This window comes from Triticum urartu, chromosome 6, assembly GCF_003073215.2.
Source record: "Triticum urartu cultivar G1812 chromosome 6, Tu2.1, whole genome shotgun sequence".
In the NCBI taxonomy this organism is placed as follows: domain Eukaryota; kingdom Viridiplantae; phylum Streptophyta; class Magnoliopsida; order Poales; family Poaceae; genus Triticum; species Triticum urartu.
Window position 1 is genome coordinate 303128218 of NC_053027.1, and position 21291 is coordinate 303149508.

The window sequence follows — 21291 nt, forward strand, 5'->3', positions numbered from 1 at the left end:
GAATTCAAATGGAATTTATTGGAGAGAATTAAACACAACTCTGAAGATTGGGATCTCGACGAAGGTAAGGAGTCAGGTATAACACCTAAGTTTGATTGTGTTAAATCTTTTATGGATACCGATGTTTTCCGTAAATTTAGCACTAAATATGGACTTGATTCTGAGATAGTAGCTTCTTTCTATGAATCCTTTGCTACTCATGTTGATCTCCCTAAGGAGAAGTGGTTTAAATATCATCCTCCCATAGAAGTAAAAGTAGTTGAACCTATTAAAGTTGAAGAAAAGACTATCACTTATAATGATCCTATTGTTCCTACTACTTATGTTGAGAAACAACCTTTCCCTGTTAGAATAAAGGATCATGCTAAAGCTTCAACTGTGGTTCGTAAAAGTAATATTAGAACTTATGCACCCCTGAGCAAGTTAAAGTTAACCTAATATTGCTATTGTTAAATATCTCTTGGTTGATAATATTGATGGGCATGTTATTTACTTTTGTGATGAGACTGCTAGAATTGCTAAACCTGGTGCTAAAGATAAGCATAGACCTGTGGTAGGCATGCCTGTTATTTATGTTAAAATAGGAGATCATTGTTATCACGGCTTGTGTGATATGGGTGCTAGTGCTAGTGCAATACCTGTTTCCTTATATAAAGAAATTATGCATGATATTGCACCAGCTAAGATACAAGATATCGATGTTACCATTAAGCTTGCTAATAGAGATACAATTTCACCAGTTGGGATTGTTAGAGATGTTGAAGTCTTGTGTGTGAAAGCTAAATATCCTGCTGATTTTCTTGTTCTTGGTTCCCCACAAGATAGCTTTTTCCCATTATATTTGGTAGACCCTTCTTGAATACTATTAATGCTAAGATAGATTGCAAGAAGGATGTTGTTACTATTGGTTTGGATGATATGTCTCATGAGTTTACTTTTTCTAAATTTCATAGACAACCCCGTGATGAAGAATTGCCAAATAAAGATGAAATTATTGGTCTTGCTTCTATTGCTCTGCCTCCTAATGATCCTTTAGAACACTATTTGCTAGACCATGAGAATGATATGTTTATGAACGAAAGAAGGGAAATAGATGAAGTATTCTTTAAACGAGGACCCATTCTGAAACACAATTTGCCAGTTGAAATCCTAGGGGATCCTCCTCCACCCAAGGGTGATCCCGTGTTTGAGCTTAAACCATTACCTAATACTCTTAAATATGCTTATCTTGATGAAAATAAGATATATCCTGTTATTATTAGTGCTAACCTTTCAGAGAAGGAGGAAGAGAAATTATTGAAAACTCTGAAGAAGCACCATGTTGCTATTGGATATACTCTTGATGATCTTAAGGGCATTAGTCCCACTGTATGTCAACACAAAATAAATTTGGTGAAAGACGCCAAACCAGTTATTGATCACCAATGACGGATGAATCCTAAGATGAAAGAAGTGGTAAGAAAGGAAATATTAAAGCTCCTTGAGGTAGGTATAATTTATCCCGTTGCTGATAGTCAGTGGGTAAGTCCTGTTCATTGTGTCCCTAAGAAGGGAGGTATTACTGTTGTTCCTAATGATAAAGATGAATTGATTCCGCAAAGAATTATTACAGGTTATAGGATGGTAATCGATTTCCGCAAATTAAATAAGGCTACTAAAAAGATCATTACCCCTTACCTTTTATTGATCAAATGCTAGAAAGATTATCCAAACATACACATTTTTGCTTTCTATTTGGTTACTCTAGCTTCTCTCAAATACCTGTGTCAGCTGATGATCAAGCAAAGACCACTTTTACTTGCCCTTTCGGTACTTTTGCTTACAGACATATGCCTTTTGGTTTATGTAATGTACCTGCTACCTTTCAAAGATGCATGATGGCGATATTTTCTGACTTTTGTGAAAAGATATTTGAGGTTTTCATGGATGATTTCTCCGTTTATGGATCCTCTTTTGATGATTGCTTGAGCAACCTTGATCGAGTTTTACAGAGATGTGAAGAAACTAATCTTGTTCTGAATTGGGAGAAATGCCACTTTATGGTCAATGAAGGTATTTTCTTGGGACATAAAATTTCTCAAAGAGGTATTGAAGTTGACAAAGCTAAAGTTGATGCTATTGAAAAGATGCCATGTCCTAAGGACATTAAAGGTATAAGAAGCTTCCTCGGTCATGCCGGTTTTTATAGGAGGTTCATTAAGGACTTCTCAAAAATTTCTCGGCCTTTGACTAACCTATTACAAAAAGATATTCCTTTTGTCTTTGATGATGATTGTGTAGAAGCATTTGAAATCCTTAAGAAAGCATTAATTTCTGCACCTATTGTTTAGCCACCTGATTGGAATTTACCCTTTGAAATTATGTGTGATGCTAGTGATTATGCTGTAGGTGCTGTTCTAAGGCAAAGAGTTGATAAGAAATTAAATGTTATTCAATATGCTCATAAAACTCTAGACAATGCCCAGAGAAATTATGCTACTACTGTTAACGAATTTTTAGTAGTTGTTTTTGCTTGTGATAAGTTCGGACCTTATATTGTTGATTCTAAAGTAACTATTCACACTGATCATGCTGCTATTAAATACCTTATGGAAAAAAAGATGCCAAGCCTAGACTTATTAGATGGGTTCTCTTGCTACAAGAATTTGATTTGCATATTATTGATAGAAAGGGAGCTGAAAACCCAGTGGCAGACAACTTGTCTAGGATAGAAAATGTTCTTGATGACCCACTACCTATTGATGATAGCTTTCCTGATGAACAATGAAATGTCATAAATGCTTCTCGTACTGCTCCATGGTATGCTGATTATGCTAATTATATTGTTGCTAAATTCATACCACCTAGTTTCACATACCAGCAAAAGAAAAAGTTCTTCTATGATTTTAGACATTACTTTTGGGATGACCCACATCTTTATAAAGAAGGAGTAGATGGTATTATTAGACATTGTGTACCTGAGCATGAACAGGAACAGATCCTATGCAAGTGTCACTCCGAGGCTTATGGAGGACACCATGCTGGAGATAGGACTACACATAAGGTATTGCAATCTGTTTTTTATTGGCCTACTCTCTTCAAGGATGCCCGTAAGTTTGTCTTGTATTGTGATGAATGTCAAAGAATTGGTAATATTAGTAGACGTCAAGAAATGCCTATGAATTATTCACTTGTTATTGAACCATTTGATGTTTGGGGCTTTGATTATATGGGACCTTTTCCTTCCTCTAATGGGTATACACATATTTTAGTTGATGTTGATTACGTTACTAAGTGGGTCGAAGCTATTCCAACTAGTAGTGCTGATCATAACACCTCTATTAAGATGCTTAAAGAAGTTATTTTCCCGAGGTTTGGAGTCCCTAGATATTTAATGACTGATGGTGGATCACATTTTATTCATGGTGCCTTTCGTAAAATGCTTGCTAAGTATGACATTAATCATAGAATTGCATCTCCTTATCACCCACAGTCTAGTGGTCAAGTAGAATTAAGTAATAGAGAGCTCAAATTAATTTTGCAAAAGACTGTTAATAGATCTAGAAAGAATTGGTCTAGGAAACTTGATGATGCATTATGGTCCTATAGAACTGCATATAAAAATCCTATGGGTATGTATCCATATAAAATGGTTTATGGTAAAGCATGTCACTTACCTCTTGAATTAGAACATAAGGCATATTGGGCTATTAAAGAGCTCAACTATGACTTCAAACTTGCCGGTGAGAAGAGGTTATTGGACATTAGCTCACTTGATGAATGGAAAACCCAAGCCTATGAAAATGCCAAATTGTTTAAAGACAAAGTTAAAAGATGGCATGATAAAAGGATACAAAAGCGTGAGTTTAATGTAGGTGATTATGTATTGCTATACAACTCTTGTTTAAGACTTTTTGCAGGCAAACTTCTCTCTAAATGGGAAGGTCCTTACGTTATCGAGGAGGTCTATCGTTCCGGTGCCATAAAAATCAACAACTTCGAAGGCACAAATCCAAGGGTGGTGAATAGTCAAAGAATCAAATATTATATCTCAGGTAATCCTATAAATGTTGAAACCAATGTTATTGAAACCGTAACCCCGGAGGAATACATAAGGGACACTTTCCAGAATGTTTCAGACTCCGAAAAGGAATAGGTATGTGGTACGGTAAGTAAACCGACTCCAACACAGTTCTAATGGCAATTTTTCTCCGTTTTGGAATATTTAGAAAAATAGGAAAATAAGAAGCTGACCGGAAAGGACACGAGGCTTCCATGAGGGTGGAGGGCGCGCCCTACCACCCTGGGTGCGCCCCCTTCCTCGTGGGCACCCCGTGTGCTCTCTGGACTCCATTTTCTTGCACGATACTTCTTTTGGTCAGTAAAAATTCATTATATAATCTCCCGAAGGTTTTGACCACCGTACCACACAAATATCTCTTGTCTTTGTTTCGAGCTGTTTTTCTGACAGATCTAGGTCGTCATGTCATCTTCAAGTTCCCCCAAGGACAAGTTCTTCGAGAAGGTCATCAACCCCTACCTCGCAGAGGTGCTGCAACACCCTCAAACCATTGAGATGCGTGAGGGGTTGTTGCACATCCGCGATGTTGAGGGACCAAGGAGGACCGGAAGCACGGAGGCAAGGCTCGAGGCATTGGAGCAACAAGTTTTCAAGTGTCAGGAGATGGTGGAGCGTGGACTCGACTCCAATCACATTATAATCATGAAGTTCACCAACAAGCACAAGCTGGACGTCAAGGACATTGGGGAGGCCATCTTCAAGCTTCATGAGAAAATCGAGCACCTCCAAGCCTAGATCTATGACCTACAAAACCAAAATTGTGAGTATGAATATAGATTCAAGAGGATGAGTTTGGTTGCATATTTGAGGATTCAGGAGACTCGATTCATCCTTCTATTATGGTGAGCCTATGCCTTGGAAGAGGGACGACAAACCTACATCATCAACAACTCCACCTTCTTCACCAACAAAGAAGAACTGAGTATCTGGTATGGGCACCCCCTTGGCAACTGCCAAGCTTGGGGGAGTGCCCCAGTATCGTATCACCATCACTTTTATCTTTACCGTTTTTCTTAGTCCAATCCTTTTGATAATATCTTGATCTAGTAGAATAAAGTTTTAGTATGATCTTGTTGTGAGTTTTGCTTTATGATCCCTCCATGTAATCGAGTCTGTGAGCTATATAATAAAGATTAGTGTTGAGTCAAGGGCTTGATTATTTTGCTATGATATTGAGGGAATTAAATAAAAGAAAAGAGAATAAATAAAAAGAAACAAAGAGATCATATGGATCTTATGGAGAGTAATGAGCTCACATATAAAGAGTATGATGAATAAAAGTTGTTGAGAGTTGACAAACATAGTTTTGGTCATCGTTGCAATGAATAGGAAGTAATAAAGAAAGAGAGGTTCACATATAAATATACTATCTTGGACATCTTTTATGATTGTGAGCACTCATTAAAGTATGACATGCTAAGATTTGACGTTGGACAAGGAAGACAACATAATGGGTTATGTTTTCTTACATCTAAGATAAATTATATTGCCATGGATCATCCAACATCTTGAGCTTGCCTTTCCCTCTCATGCTAGCCAATTTCTTTGCACCAAGTAGAGATACTACTTGTGCTTCCAAATATCGCTAAAACCAGTTTTTCCATGAGAGTCCACCATATCTACCTATGGATTGAGTAAGATCCTTCAAGTAAGTTGTCATCGGTGCAAGCAATAGAAATTTCTCTCTAAATATGTATGACTTATTAGTGTGGAGAAAATAAGCTTTATACGATCTTGTGATATGGAAGAAATAAAAGAGACGGACTGCATAATAAAGGTCCACATCACAAGTGGCAATATAAAGTGATGTTCTTTTGCATTAAGATTTTGTGCATCCAACCATAAAAGCGCATGACAACCTCTGCTTCCCTCTGCGAAGGGCCTATCTTTTACTTTTATCTTCTACCTTACATAAGAGTCATGGTGATCTTCACCTTTTATTTTTACATTTTATCCTTTGGCAAGCACAATATGTTGGAAAGATCCTGATATATATAGCTAATTGGATGTGAGTCTTCATGAACTATTATTGTTGACATTACCCTTGAGGTAAAACGTTGGGAGGCAAAACTATAAGCCCCTATCTTTCTCTGTGTTCGATTAAAACTTCATACCCATAAATATTGCGTGAGTGTCAGCAATTGTGAAAGACTAAAAGATGGTTGAGTATGTGGACTTGCTGAAAAGCTCTTATATTGACTCTTTCCTATGTTATGATAAATTGCAATTTCCTCAATGACTGAGATTGGAGTTTGTTGGTTCTCAATGAAGTTTATGATTCATACTTGAAATTGTGATTGAATTGTTACTTTAGCATAAGAGATCATATGACAAAAAATATATATTGTTGTTCTAAGAATGATCGTGATGCCCTCATGTCCGTATTTTATTTTTATCGAAACCTCTATCTCTAAACATGTGGACATATTTTTTGATTTTGGCTTTCGCTTGAGGACAAGCGAGGTCTAGGCTTGGGGGAGTTGATACGTCCATTTTGCATCTTGCTTTTATATCTATATTTATTGCATTATGGGCTATTATTACACATTATGTCACAATACTTATGCCTATTCTCTCTTATTTTACAAGGTTTACATGAAGAGGGAGAATGCCGGCAGCTGGGATTCTGGGCTGGAAAAGGAGCAAATATTAGAGACCTATTCTGCACAGCTCCAAAAGTCCTGAAACTTCACAGAAGTTATTTCCAGAATATATAAAAAATACTGAGCGCAAGAAGTTTGAGAGGGGGGCCACACCCTGGCCACAAGGGTGGGGGGCGCCCCCCTGCCTCGTGGGCCCCCTGATGGCCCTTCGATGCCCATCTTCTACTGTATGGAGTCTTTTGTCGAGGAAAAAACCAGAAGCAAGCTTTCGGGACGAGACTCCTCCGCCACGAGGCGGAACCAATTTAGGGCTCTGGCGGAGCTGTTCTGCCGGGGAAACTTCCCTCCGGGAGGGGGAAATCATCACCATCGTCATCACCAACGATCCTCTCATCGGGAGGGGGTCAATCTCCATCAACATCTTCACCAGCACCATCTCATCTCAAACCCTAGTTCATCTCTTGTATCCAATCTTTGTATCCAAACCTCAGATTGGTACCTGTGGGTTGCTAGTAGTGTTGATTACTCCTTGTAGTTGATGCTAGTTGGTTTACTTGGTGGAAGATCATATGTTCAGATCCATTATGCATATTAATACCCCTCTGATTATGAACATGAATATGCTTTGTGAGTAGTTATGTTTTTTCCTGAGGACATGCGAGAAATCTTGCTATTAGTAGTCATGTGAATTTGGTATTCGTTCGATATTTTGATGAGATGTATGTTGTCATCCCTCTAGTGGTGTCATGTGAATGTCGACTACATGACACTTCACCATTGTTTGGGCCTAGAGGGAGGCATTGGGTAGTAATAAGTAGATGATGGGTTGCTAGAGTGACAGAAGCTTAAACCCTAGTTTATGCATTGCTTCGTAAGGGGCTGATTTGGATCCATATGTTTCATGCTATGGTTAGTGTCGGTGTCAAAACCGAAGGATCTCGGGTAGGGGGTCCCAAACTGTGTGTCTAAGGCGGATGGTAACAGGAGGCATGGGACACAATGTTTTACCCAGGTTCGGGCCCTCTTGATGGAGGTAAAACCCTACGTCCTGCTTGATTATTCTTGATAATATGAGTAGTACAAGAGTTGATCTACCACGAGATCGGAGAGGTTAAACCCTAGAAGCTAGCCTATGGTATGATTGTATGTTGTCCTACAGACTAAAACCCTCCGGTTTATATAGACACCGGAGGAGGCTAGGGTTACACAAGGTCGGTTACAAAGGAGGAGATATGCATATCCGTATTGCCTAGCTTGCCTTCCACGCCAAGTAGAGTCCCATCCGGACACGGGACGAAGTTTTCAATCTCGTATCTTCATAGTCCAACAGTCTGGCCAAAGGATATAGTCCGGCTGTCCGGAGACCCCCTAATCTAGGACTCCCTCAGTTAGGTTTACCTTAATACTTCTGTTGTGGTTGAAGATGCTTGCAATGGGGGTTAATCATAAGTGGGATGCTTGTCCAAGTAAGGACATCACCCAAGCACCGGTCCACCCACATATCAAATTATCAAAGTACCGAACGCGAATCGTATGATCGTGATGAAAACTAGCTTGACGATAATTCCCATGTGTCCTCAGGAGCGCTTTCCTTCATATAAGAGTTTGTCCAGGCTTGTCCTTTGCTACAAAAAGGATTGGGCCATCTTGCTGCACCTTATTTACTTTTATTACTTGTTACTTGTTACAATTTATCTTATCACAAAACTATCTGTTACTGATAATTTCAGTGCTTGCAGAGAATATCTTGCTGAAAACCGCTTATCATTTCCTTCTACTCCTTGTTGGGTTCGACACTCTTACTTATCGAAAAGGCTACGATAGATCCCCTACACTTGTGGGTCATCAGTAACCCACTGGGGTGACTGTCTCATCATAATTGATTGATGAGGGATACAAAAGAGCACTAGTTTGATGTATGAACATGGTTAATAGACATATGTAGTATGTATAAAAAACAGGAAGGCATGCCATTATCAAAGGTATAATGTGTAAAGTAAGGAGATGAAATTTAACCAAATTGGAAGCAATACGAGCTAGACACCATATGCAATATGCAACCACATTTGATAGCGCGAAGTTAAAGAAAGCACCTGGGATGGTTGTGTGTGGAAATTTAGATCATCAACTGTAGAGCTATGTTTACTGTCTCCATTTGCTGGCACTGCACCCTTTAGAGCGCCGAAACGCTTAGTGCTTATCTTCGAATTACACTGGAGCGACTTTTATCTTTTATTTTTTGTATTCATCAACACTACGTCATAGTCCGAAATACCCATGCATAAAAAACAATTGGGTGAGTATGGGTGAAGTGTGTGCACAAGTAGTACAGTGTAAAGGTAGCAGATAGCAGGTCGGTGAGAAATAAATGATGGGGACATATGATAGTGATGTGGAACATAGTAACAATTCAAAATTTTCCTACGTGTCACCAAGATCAATCTAGTAAATGCTAGCAATGAGAGAGAGGGAGTGCATCTTCATACCCTTGAAGATCACTAAGCGGAAGCGTTACAAGAACACGGTTGATTGAGTCATACTCGCGGCGATTCAAATCACGGAAGATCTGATCAAGCACCGAATGGATGGCGCCTCCGCGTTCAACACAATTACAGCCCGGGGACGTCTCCTCCTTCTTGATCCAGTAAGGGGAGAGGAGAAGTTAAGGCAAAACTCTGGCATCACGACGGCGGGGTGGTGGTGGAGCTCGTGGTTCTCCGGAGGGCTTCGCCAAGCACTACGGAGGAGGAAGGGGTGTTGGAGGGGAAAGGGCGGCGCTAGGGGAAGGATGCGGCTGCCCTCCCAGCCCCTCTGTTTATAGGGTGAAGGGGAGAGGGTTCCGTCCCACTAGATCCCATCTAGAGGGGGGGGGCAAGGGGGGGGGGACTTGCCCCCCAAGTTTGGTGGGAGGCGCCCACACCCCATAGGGTTTTCAACCCTAGGCACCTTGGGCCCTTGGGGGGGAGCACCAGCTCACTAGGGGCTGGTTCCCACCCTTGTTCAGCCCACTTGGCCCATCGGGGCAGGTGGCCCCACCCGGTGGACCCCCGGACACCCTTTCGGTGGTCCCGGTACAATACCGATAACCCCCAAAATTATTCCGGTGACTGAAACTAGACTTCCCATATATAATTCTTTACCTCCGGACCATTCCGGAACTTCTCGTGACATCCGGGACCTCATCCGGGACTCCGAACAACCATCGGTAACCACATACAATTTCCCATAACAACTCTACCGTCACCGAACCTTAAGTGTGTAGACCCTACGGGTTCGGGAACCATGTAGACATGACCGAGACATCTCTCTGGCCAATAACCAACAGAGGGATCTGGATACCCATGTTCATTCGCACATGTTCGAAGATGATCTCATCGGATGAACCACGATGTCGGGGATTCAATCAATCTCGTATACAATTCCCTTTGTCCATCAGTATGTTACTTGCCCGAGATTCGATCGTCAATATCCCCATACCTCGTTCAATCTCATTACCGGCAAGTCTCTTTACTCGTTCCGCAATGCATGATCCCATGACCAACTACTTAGTCACATTGATCTTGTTATGATGATGCATTACCGAGTGGGCCCAAAGATACCTCTCCGTCATACGGAGTGACAAATCCTAGTCTCGATTTGTGCCAATCCAACAGACACTTTCGGAGATACCTGTAGTGCACCTTTATAGCCACCCAGTTACGTTGTGACGTTTGGTACACCCAAAGCATTCCTACGGCATTCGGGAGTTGCACAATCTCATGGTATAAGGAAATGATATTTGTGATTAGAAAAGCCTTTAGCAAACGAACTACACGATCTTGTGCTATGCTTAGGATTGGGTCTTGTCCATCACATCATTCTCCTAATGATGTGATCCCGTTATCAACGACATCCAATGTCCATGGTCAGGAAACCATGACCATATATTGATCAACGAGCTAGTCAACTAGAGGATTACTAGGGACATACTACGATCTATGTATTCACACATGTATTACGGTTTCCGGTTAATACAATTATAGCATGAACAATAGACAATTATCATGAACAAGGAAATATAATAATAACCACTTTATTATTGCCTCTAGGGCATATTTCCAATAGTCTCCCACTTGCACTAGAGTCAATAATCTAGTTACATTGTGATGAATAGAACACCCATAGAGTTCTATTATTGATCATGTTTTGCTCGTGGAAGAGGTTTAGTCAACGGATCTGCGACATTCAGATCAGTATGCACTTCACAAATATCTATGTCTCCATCTTGAATATATTCACGAATGGAGTTGAAGCGACGCTTGATATGCCTGGTCCTCTTGTGAAACCTGGGCTCCTTGGCAAGGGCAATAGCTCTAGTGTTGTCATAGGAGAGAGTCATCGGGCCCGGCGCATTGGGAATGACTCCTAGGTCGGTGATGAACTCCTTCATCTAGACTGCTTCCTGTGCTGCCTTTGAGGCAGCTATGTACTCCAGTTCACATGTAGATCCCGCCACGACGCTTTGCTTGCAACTGCACCAGCTGACTGCCCCACCATTCAAAATGTACACTTATCCGGTTTGTGACTTGGAGTCATCCAGATCTGTGTCAAAGCTAGCATCGACGTAAACCTTTACAACGAGCTTTTCATCACCTCCATAAACGGGAAACATATCCTTAGTCCTTTTCATGTACTTCAGGATATTCTTGACCGCTGTCCAGTGTTCCATACCGGGATCACTTTGGTACATCCCTACCAAATTAATGGCAAGGTTCACATCAGGTCTGGTACACAACATGGCATACATAATAGACCCTATGGCTGAGGCATAGGGGATGACACTCATCTTTTCTCTATCTTCTGCCGAGGTCGGGCATTGAGCTGTGCTCAATCTCACACCTTGCAATACAGGCAAGAACCCCTTCTTGGACTGATCCATATTGAACTTCTTCAATATCCTGTCAAGGTATGTGCTTCGCGAAAGACCAATGTGGCGTCTCGATCTATCTCTATAGATTTTGATGCCTAATATGTAAGAAGCTTCTCTAAGGTCCTTCATTGAAGAATACTTATTCAAGTAGGCCTTTATGCTTCCAAAAGTTCTATATTATTTCCCATCAATAGTATGTCATCCACATATAATATGAGAAATGCTATAGAGCTCCCACTCACTTTCTTGTAAACACAGGCTTCTCCATAAGTCTGCATTAACCCAAACGCTTTGATCATTTCATAAAAGCAAATGTTCCAACTCCGAGATGCTTGCGCCAACCCATAAATGGAGCACTAGAGCTTGCACACCTTGTCAGCATTCTTAGGATCGACAAAACCTTTCGGCTGCATCATATACAATTCTTCCTTAAGGAAACCATTAAGGAATGCCGTTTTGACGTCCATTTGCCATATCTCATAATCATAGAATGCGGCAATTGCTAACATGATTCGGAAGGACTTCAGCTTCGCTACGGGTGAGAAGGTCTCATCGTAGTCGACCCCTTGAACTTGTCGATAACCCTTAGTGACAAGCCAAGCCTTATAGATGGTCACATTACCATCTGTGTTAGTCTTCTTCTTAAAGATCCATTTATTCTCTATGGCTTGCCGATCATCGGGCCAGTCTGTCAAAGTCCATACTTTGTTTCATACATGGATCCCATCTCGGATTTCATGGCCTCAAGCCATTTGTTGGAATCCGGGCCCGCCATCGCTTCTTCGTAGTTCGAAGGTCCACCGTTGTCTAACAACATGATTTCTAGGACAGGGTTGCCATACCACTCTGGTGCGGAACGTGTCCTCGTGGACCTTCGAAGTTCAGTAGCAACTTGATCCGAAGTTTCATGATCTTCATCATTAACTTCCTCTCTAGTCAGTGCAGGCACCACAGAAACATCTTCCTGAGCTGCACCACTCTCCGGTTCGAGAGGCAGTACCTCATCAAGTTCTACTTTCCTCCCACTTACTTCTTTCAAGAGAAACTCTTTCTCCAGAAAGGATCCATTCTTGGCAACAAAAATCTTGCCTTCGGATCTGAGGTAGAAGGTATACCCAATAGTTTCCTTAGGGTATCCTCTGAAGACGCATTTTTCCAACTTGGGTTCGAGCTTTTCAGGTTGAAGTTTCTTGACATAAGCATCACATCCCCATACTTTCAGAAATGACAACTTAGGTTTCTTCCCAAACCATAATTCATACGGTGTCGTCTCAACGAATTTCGACGGAGCCCTATTTAAAGTGAATGCGTTAGTCTCGAAAGCATAACCCCAAAATGATAGCGGTAGATCGGTAAGAGACATCATAGATCCCACCATATCCAATAGAGTGTGATTATGATGTTCGGACACACCATTACGCTATGGTGTTCCAGGCGGCGTGAGCTGTGAAACAATTCCACAATTCCTTAAGTGCGTGCCAAACTCGTGACTCAAATATTCCCCTCCACGATCTGATCGTAAGAACTTTATTTTCCTGTCACATTGATTCTCTACCTGACTCTAAAATTCCTTGAACTTTTCAAAGGTCTCAGACTTGTGTTACATTAAGTAGACATACCCATATCTACTTAGGTCATCAGTGAGGGTGAGAACATAATGATAGCCACCGCAAGCCTCAATGCTCATTGGACCGCACACATCGGTATGTAGGATTTCCAATAAGTTGGTTGCTCTCTCCATTGTTCCGGAGAACGGAGTCTTGGTAATTTTGCCCATGAGGCATGGTTCGCATGTGTCAAATGATTCATAATCAAGAGACTCCAAAAGTCCATCTGCATGGAGTTTCTTCATGCGTTTCACACCAATGTGACCAAGGCGGCAGTGCCATAAATACGTGGGACTATCATTATCAACCTTACTTCTTTTGGCATTCACACTATGAATGTGTGTAACATCATGTTCAAGATTAAATAAAAATAAACCATTGACCAGTGGGGCATGACCATAAAACATATCTCTCATATAAATGTAACAACCATTATTCTCGGATTTAAATGAGTAGCCATCTCGCATTAAACGAGATCCAGATGCAATGTTCATGCTCAAAGCTGGCAGTAAATAACAATTATTGAGGTTTAAACTAATCCCGAAGGTATATGTGGAGGTAGCGTGCTGACGGCGATCACATCGACCATGGAACCATTCCCGACGCGCATCGTCACCTCGTCCTTCACCAGTCTCCGCTTATTCCGCAACTCCTGGTTTGAGTTACAAATATGAGCAACCGCACCGGTCTCAAATACCCAGGAGCTACTACGAGAGCTGGCAAGTTACACATCAATAACATGTACTCCCTTCGTTCCGAAATATAGGTCACTCGAGGATTTGTTTTGACCAAGTGAAAACAGTGAAATTTACATCGCTGCCCCTAGTTTGAATCGATATCCCTGGCCATTGTCTTCCTCCATCCGCCAGGCCATCGTCCATCTTACGCCTGCCCCTGCTTCTCCTCCAGGCCCCTGGATTTGAAATTCTCCGCTAGGCCATCGTTCGCCTGCTCACCCCTGCTTCTCCTCCGCCCGCCCTGCTTCTCCTCCATAGGCCCAGGTCCCAGGCGCTCCTAGGCCCAAGTCCCCTTCTCCTCAGTGCACCCAGGTGTTCGTCTCCAGCAGCAGCAATCCAGGGGCGCAGCGATCCAGGGGCGCCAAGGAGGGTCCTTGTCTCCTAGAAGGAGCACACAGCAGCATCGATCCCAGGTCCCAGATCCAGCAGCAGCGATCCCAAGTCCCAGGTCCTTAGGGCCTTATCTTGCTCCTTCTTATTCTCCTGGGCGTGCTCCTTCTTCTCCTGGGCGTGTTCCTTCTCCTGCAACAGCAGCAACAACAGAGATTAGAGTCATACTGATTAGCAACAACAACAAACAACTATTGGGTTCTTCTGCAGGTGGAGTATGATAGAAGCAGCAACAGTAGTTTGACAATAGAAGCAGTAACAGTTTCACATTAACAGGAGTTTCACACCAGTAGCATCAGCTATGCATCCTTCCCTAACAGTTTCAAATTATCAACAGCAGCAGTAGTTTGACTCTCTCATTACTTGCCAGATTAGCAACATCAGCAGTAGCAGATCAGCAACAGATAAGGAGCAGCAGAAGGTTCTAGAGAACATGTTTTACCTGTAGTACCAGATCACTGCTGATAACTGCCTCGTCGTCTCGCCTGTAGAAGATGCTTCTCCCAAACCTCAACAACACTCCACCTACAGAAGATGAGATGATTGAAGATGAGATGATTGATGAAGCAGGAGATCATATACTAAATGCAGGTATATTTCAGAATTTATTTGACATGAACTAGAACAATGGGAGTACACAATGATGATCAAATAAAACAATGATCAGTTAAAGTTAAAGTTAAATACTCGGTTAACATGCAAGATTTTCAGTTAATTTTAACTAAATTTTTTTATTTAACTAAATTTTTTAGTTAAAGTTAACTGAATATTTTCAGTTATCATTCGATTATTTGAATAATTTCAGCTAACTCGATATTTTCAATTAACTGAATATACACTTAATGAAATGATCATTTGATCATTTTATGAAATGATCATTTGATCATTTTATGAAATGATCATTTGATCATTTTATGAAATGATCATTTGATCATTTTATGAAATGATCATTTAATTTTATTAACACAGAACGCCACCACAAAGTTTCATTTAATTTTATTAACACAAAAGATTCATTTAGATTAACACAAAAGGTTTAATTTACATTTATTAACATAGAAGATTCATTTAGATTTAATTAATGGAGGATGCTTGAGATTCTTGAGAAGAGGAGAGAAAATAAGAAAGAAAGAAGAGAAAAGAGGGAAATTGGAGTATTGGATTTAGGGCTACTGTAGCTTGCAATCCTACAATTAACTACAGTATTGAAACTACTGAACTACTGAAACTACTTGAAAGAGTAGTACACTACAGTAGCTTGCAATCCTCTTCTTGCAAGTCCTACATTAAACTACTGCTTGCAATCCTCTCTTGAAGTACTTGCTATTAACAGTTGCTATGAGTAAGAGCTGCGACAGTGGCTACTGCTTGCAGGAAGAGAGAAGTGAGAAGAAGAGAGAAGAGCTACTGCTTGCAAGCACTACTAGCTGCAAGTCCTACAGTAAAATGGTTTCAGTTAATTAACAAAAAAATCAGATAATTTTAATTAACACAAATGGTTTCAGATAATTATAATTAACTAAAAAGGTTTAAGTTAATTAAAGGAAAAGGTTCCAGTTTATCTTGATTAACAGAAAAATGTTACTCCAAAATTACTCCATGCTTTTGTTAATTTAGTGAATCAAGTCTGAAGAAGCTACAGGAGATCACTACAAATCTCTACTCCATGCTGCTGCTGCTTCCAGTGGCGGTCTGTTTGTGCAGGTGGTGCGCGCGGATGGGCCGAAGCTCATGGAGGAATAAGTGGTGGTTGGTGTCGTCCTTCAGGTAGCACCAATCAGCCTGTAGCAGGGGAACGCACACGGAGGGGGAAATGTTCAGTCGGGAAGGAATTAAGGGCAGAATTAAATGGGAACTGAGGAAGGAAACCAAGTACCCTTGCGACGAAGAGGACGATGTGGAAGGAGGGGTCAGAGCTGCAGTGGCGGGGGTGAACGAGAGGACGGCGCCGGCGCCAGCTCCGGAGGAGCGGGGGCGACGACTACATGAGGCGACGACCTGGGACAACGATGTCCTAGCGGCAGGAGCTGGCGCTGTCGTCGTGGTGCCCGCCACGGCAGATCCTGGCGACGACCCTGACGGCGCCGCCCCCTCCGACAAGCGCAGGCGCCGCTGATGCCACCGCCTCCTACTCCATCGAAATCAGATCCACAACGCTCAACAGCAGCCGCCACCTCCACATCTAACGCCTTCATCGCTCTTCACCAGCGCAAAAATCAATCTTTTCACCATCGGACTCACCAACGCATATGGTGGTGGGGAGAAAGGGGGTTGTGGAAGATGTCGGCGACGTCGAGAGGGAGAGGCAGAGGGGAGGTCGCCGTCGAGGGGGAGTGGCAGAGGGGAGGCCGGCGATGGGGACAAGGGCCACCGGCGAGCGGATCTGGGAGAGTGATGGGGAGAGCGAGTGGAGCTAGCGGTGCGAGTGAGCGAGTGGTGCGGACGAACAGCAGTGAGCGAGCGATGCGGGAGGGCAAATTGGGAAAGTGAAAGAATTCTGTAACGTGATGAAAATTACACTACCATCGCTTAAACGACCTACATTTCGGAACAGAGGGAGTATATCACATATACCTTTGGCGTTGCCGGCCTTCTTATCCACTAAGAACTTGGGGGAGTTCCGCTTCCAGTGACGATTTCCCTTGCAATAAAAGCACTGAGTCTCGGGATTGGATCCATTCTTTGGCTTCTTCCCGGCAACTCCCCTGTCGTCTTTCTTGAAGTTCTTCTTACCCTTGCCATTCTTGAAACTAGTGGTTTTATTCACCATCAACACTTGATGTCCCTTTTTGATTTCCACCTCCGCTGATTTGAGCATTGAATATACACTACTAGGGAAAAGCCTAGCAGCAACGCTTGTTTTGGGTGTATCAGTAGCGCAGGTGCCCGCGCTACTGATATGGCGCCACAGCTAACTTGTAGCAGTAGTGTGTGTTGACACACGCTACTGCTATACATGGTTAGCTGTACCATGCATTGCAGACATCGCTACTGCTAATTATCTATAGCATGTTTTATGCCCCGCGCTAGTGCTATTACTTTCAAAAACAACAAAATCTCGATCCCGTGCGTGTTGTCAATGGCCGTAGTGGTTCGATCTAGTGATGATTGGCGTCGCCGAAGGCATGAACGGACAGTGGAAGACCAGATCCGGCGGTGGCTATTGGAGAGGGCCCGTTTCTATGGCAGACCGCGGTGTGGGGTTCCTCTTCCCGACCATGCCAGATAGCTCCAGGTCGTCCATGGTGACGACCTACATGGGCATGGACTTGGGAGTGTGAGTCAAACTAGAGGGAGAGGGAGAAAAAGGAAAACCGAGGGAGAGGGGAAGGTGATGGAGGGAGGAGCGGAGCTAGTCACCGATGGTGAGGTGCTCCGGTGTGGTGGCGCGGGGTGGCGGCCTCCTATACATCGGTGGAAGACCGGCGAGCTCCTAAATGCCGGTGGCGCGAGGTGGCGGCCTCTTTCGGCGCCACGGAGGAGGATGGGCGCATGGCAAGAGGTCCATGTGAGAGCGTATGGAAAGTGAGAGGAGAGAGTGGCGGAAGAGAGGAGGGATTTGGGGGAGGAGATGGGGATTCGGCCAAGGATATGGAGACTTCACCTACCTCGTACTTAGTAGTAGCGAGGGGTATAAAACCACGCTACTACTATCAACTTAGTAGTAGCGTGGGTTTATACCCCTCTCTACTACCATGGCATGTCTCGAGGGACACGGTAGAGACTGCTTAGTAGTAGCGAGGGTTAAAAACCCGCGCTACTACTATCAAATTAGTAGTAGCGGGGGGTAAAAACCCGCGCTACTAGTAAGTAGCAGTAGCGAGGGGTATAAACCCTCGCTACTAGTAAGCGTCTGCCAATAAGCTTTTCCCTAGTTGTGATAACTCGGGAATGGCCTTCTCCATCCCTTGCATATTGTAGTTCATCACAAATCTCTTGTAGCTAGGTGGAAGCGACTGGAGGATCCTGTCAATGACCGAGTCATCTGGAATATTAACTCCCAGCTGAGACAAGCGGTTGTGCAACCCATACATTTTGAGTATATGCTCGCTGACAGAACTGTTTTCCTCCATCTTACAACTATAGAACTTGTCGGAGATTTCATATCTCTCGACCCGGGCATGAGCTTGGAAAACCATTTTCAGCTATTGGAACATCTCATATGCTTTGTGTTTCTCAAAACGCTTTTGGAGCCCCGGTTCTAAGCTGTAAAGCATGCCGCACTGAACCAGGGAGTAATCATCACTACGTGACTGCTAGGCGTTCATAAAGTCTTGAGTTGGTGGGAAAATGGGTGTGTCACCTAGTGGTGCTTCAAGGACATATGCATTGTTGGCAGCTATGAGGATGATCCTCAAGTTACGGACCGAATCCTTATAGTTGCTACCATCGTCTTTCAGCTTGGTTTTCTCTAGGAATGCGTTGAAGTTGAGGGCAACATTAGCGTGGGCCATTTGATCTACAAGACATTTTGTAAAGACATTTGAGACTAAGTTCATGATAATTAAGTCCATCTAATAAAATTATTTAATGAACTCCCAGTCAGATAGACATCCTTGTAGTCATCTAAGTGATACATGATCCGAATCGACTAGGGTGTGTCCGATCATCATGTGAGATGGACTATTCATCAATGGTGAACATCTCCATGTTGATCGCATCTACTATATGACTCATGTTCGACCTTTCGGTCTCTCGTGTTCCGAGGCCATGTCTGTACATGCTAGGCTGGTCAAGTCAACCTAAGTGTTTTGCATGTGTAAATATGGCTCACACCCATTGTATGCGAACGTTAGAATCTATCACACCCGATCATCACGTGGTGCTTCAAAACAACGAACCTTTGCAACGGTGCACAGTTAGCAGGAACACTTTTCTTGAAATTTTAGTGAGGGATCATCTTATTTATGCTACCGTCATTCTAAGCAAATAAGATGTAAACATGACAAACATCACATGCAAATCATAAAGTGACATGATATGGCCAATATCATCTTGCGCCTTTGATCTCCATCTTCGAGGCGTGGCATGATCACCATCATCACCGGCATGACACCATGATCTCCATCATCATGATATCCATCATCGTGTCTTCATGAAGTTGTCTCGCCAACTATTACTTCTACTACTATGGCTAACGATTAGCAATAAAGTAAAGTAATTACATGGCGTTTTCATAGACACGCAGGTCATACAATAAATTAAGACAACTCCTATGGCTCCTGCCGGTTGTCCTACTCATCGACATGCAATTCGTGATTCCTATTACAGGAACATGATCAATCTCATACATCACACATATCATTCATCACATCCTTTTGGCCATACCACATCACATAGCATACCCTGCAAAACATGTTAGACGTCCTCTAATTGTTGTTGCATGTTTTATGTGGCAGCTATGGGTTTCTAGAAAGAACGTTTCTTACCCGCAAAAGCCACAACGGTGATATGCCAATTGCTATTTACCCTTCATAAGGACCCTTTCATCGAATCCAATCCGACTAAAGTGGGAGAGAAAGACACCCGCTAGCCACCTTATGCATCAAACGCATGTAAGTCGGTGGAACCAGTCTCACGTAAGCGTACATGTATGGTCGGTCCGGGCCGCTTCATCCCACAATGCCACCGAATCAAGATAAGACTAGTAATGGTAAGCAAATTGAACAAGTCATCGCCCACAACTACTTTGTGTTCTACTCGTGCATAGAATCTACACATAGACTTAGATCATGATGCCACTGATGGGGAACGTAGTAACAATTCAAAACTTTCCTACGTGTCACCAAGATCAATCTAGGAGATGCTAGCAACGAGAGAGAGGGAGTGCATCTTCATACCCTTGAAGATCGCTAAGCGGAAGCGTTACAAGAACGCGGTTGATGGAGTCATACTCGCGGCAATTCAAATCATGGAAGATCTGATCAAGCGCCGAATGGACGGCGGCTCTGCCGTCAACACACGTACAGCCCGGGGACGCCTCCTCCTTCTTGATCCAGTAAGGGGAGAGGAGAAGATGAGGGAGAACGCCGACAACACAATGGCGTGGTGGTGGTGGAGCTCATGGTTCTCTGGCAGGGCTTCGCCAAGCACTACATAGGAGGAAGAGGTGTTGGAGGGGGAAGGGCTGCGCCAGGGGAAGGGTGTGGCTGCCCTTCTAGCCCCCTCTATTTATAGGGTGAAGGGGAGAGGGGGCCGCCCCCCTAGATCCCATCTAAAGGGAGGGGGGCGGCGGCCAAGGGGGGGGGCAACTTGCCCCCCAAGTTTGGTGGGAGGCTCCCCCACCCCCTAGGGTTTTCAACCCTAGGCGCCTTGGGCCCTTGGGGGGGGGCAACAGCCCACTAGGGGCTGGTTCCCACCCATGTTCAGCCCACTTGGCCCATCGGGGCAGGTGGACCCCCGGACACCCTTTGTGGTCCCGATACAATACCGATAACCCCCGAAATTATTCCGGCGACTGAAACTAGACTTCCCATATATAATTCTTCACCTCCGGACTATTCCGGAACTCCTCGTGACGTCCGGGATCTCATCCGGGACTCCCAACAATCTTCGATAACCACATACAATTTCCCATAACAACTCTAGCGTCACCGAACCTTAAGTGTGTAGACCCTATGGGTTCGGGAACCATGTAGACATAACCGAGACATCTCTTTGGCCAATAACCAACAACGGGATATGGATACCCATGTTGGTTCCCACATGTTCCACGATGATATCATCGGATGAACCACGATGTCGGGGATTCAATCAATTCCATATACAATTCCCTTTGTCCATCGGTATGTTACTTGCCCGAGATTCGATCGTTGGTATCCCCATACCTCATTCAATCTCGTTACCGGCAAGCCTCTTTACTCATTCCGTAACACATGATCCAATGACCAACTCCTTAGTCACATTGAGCTCGTTATTATGATGCATTACCAAGTGGGCCTAGAGATACCTCTCCGTTATATAGAGTGACAAATCCCAGTCTCGA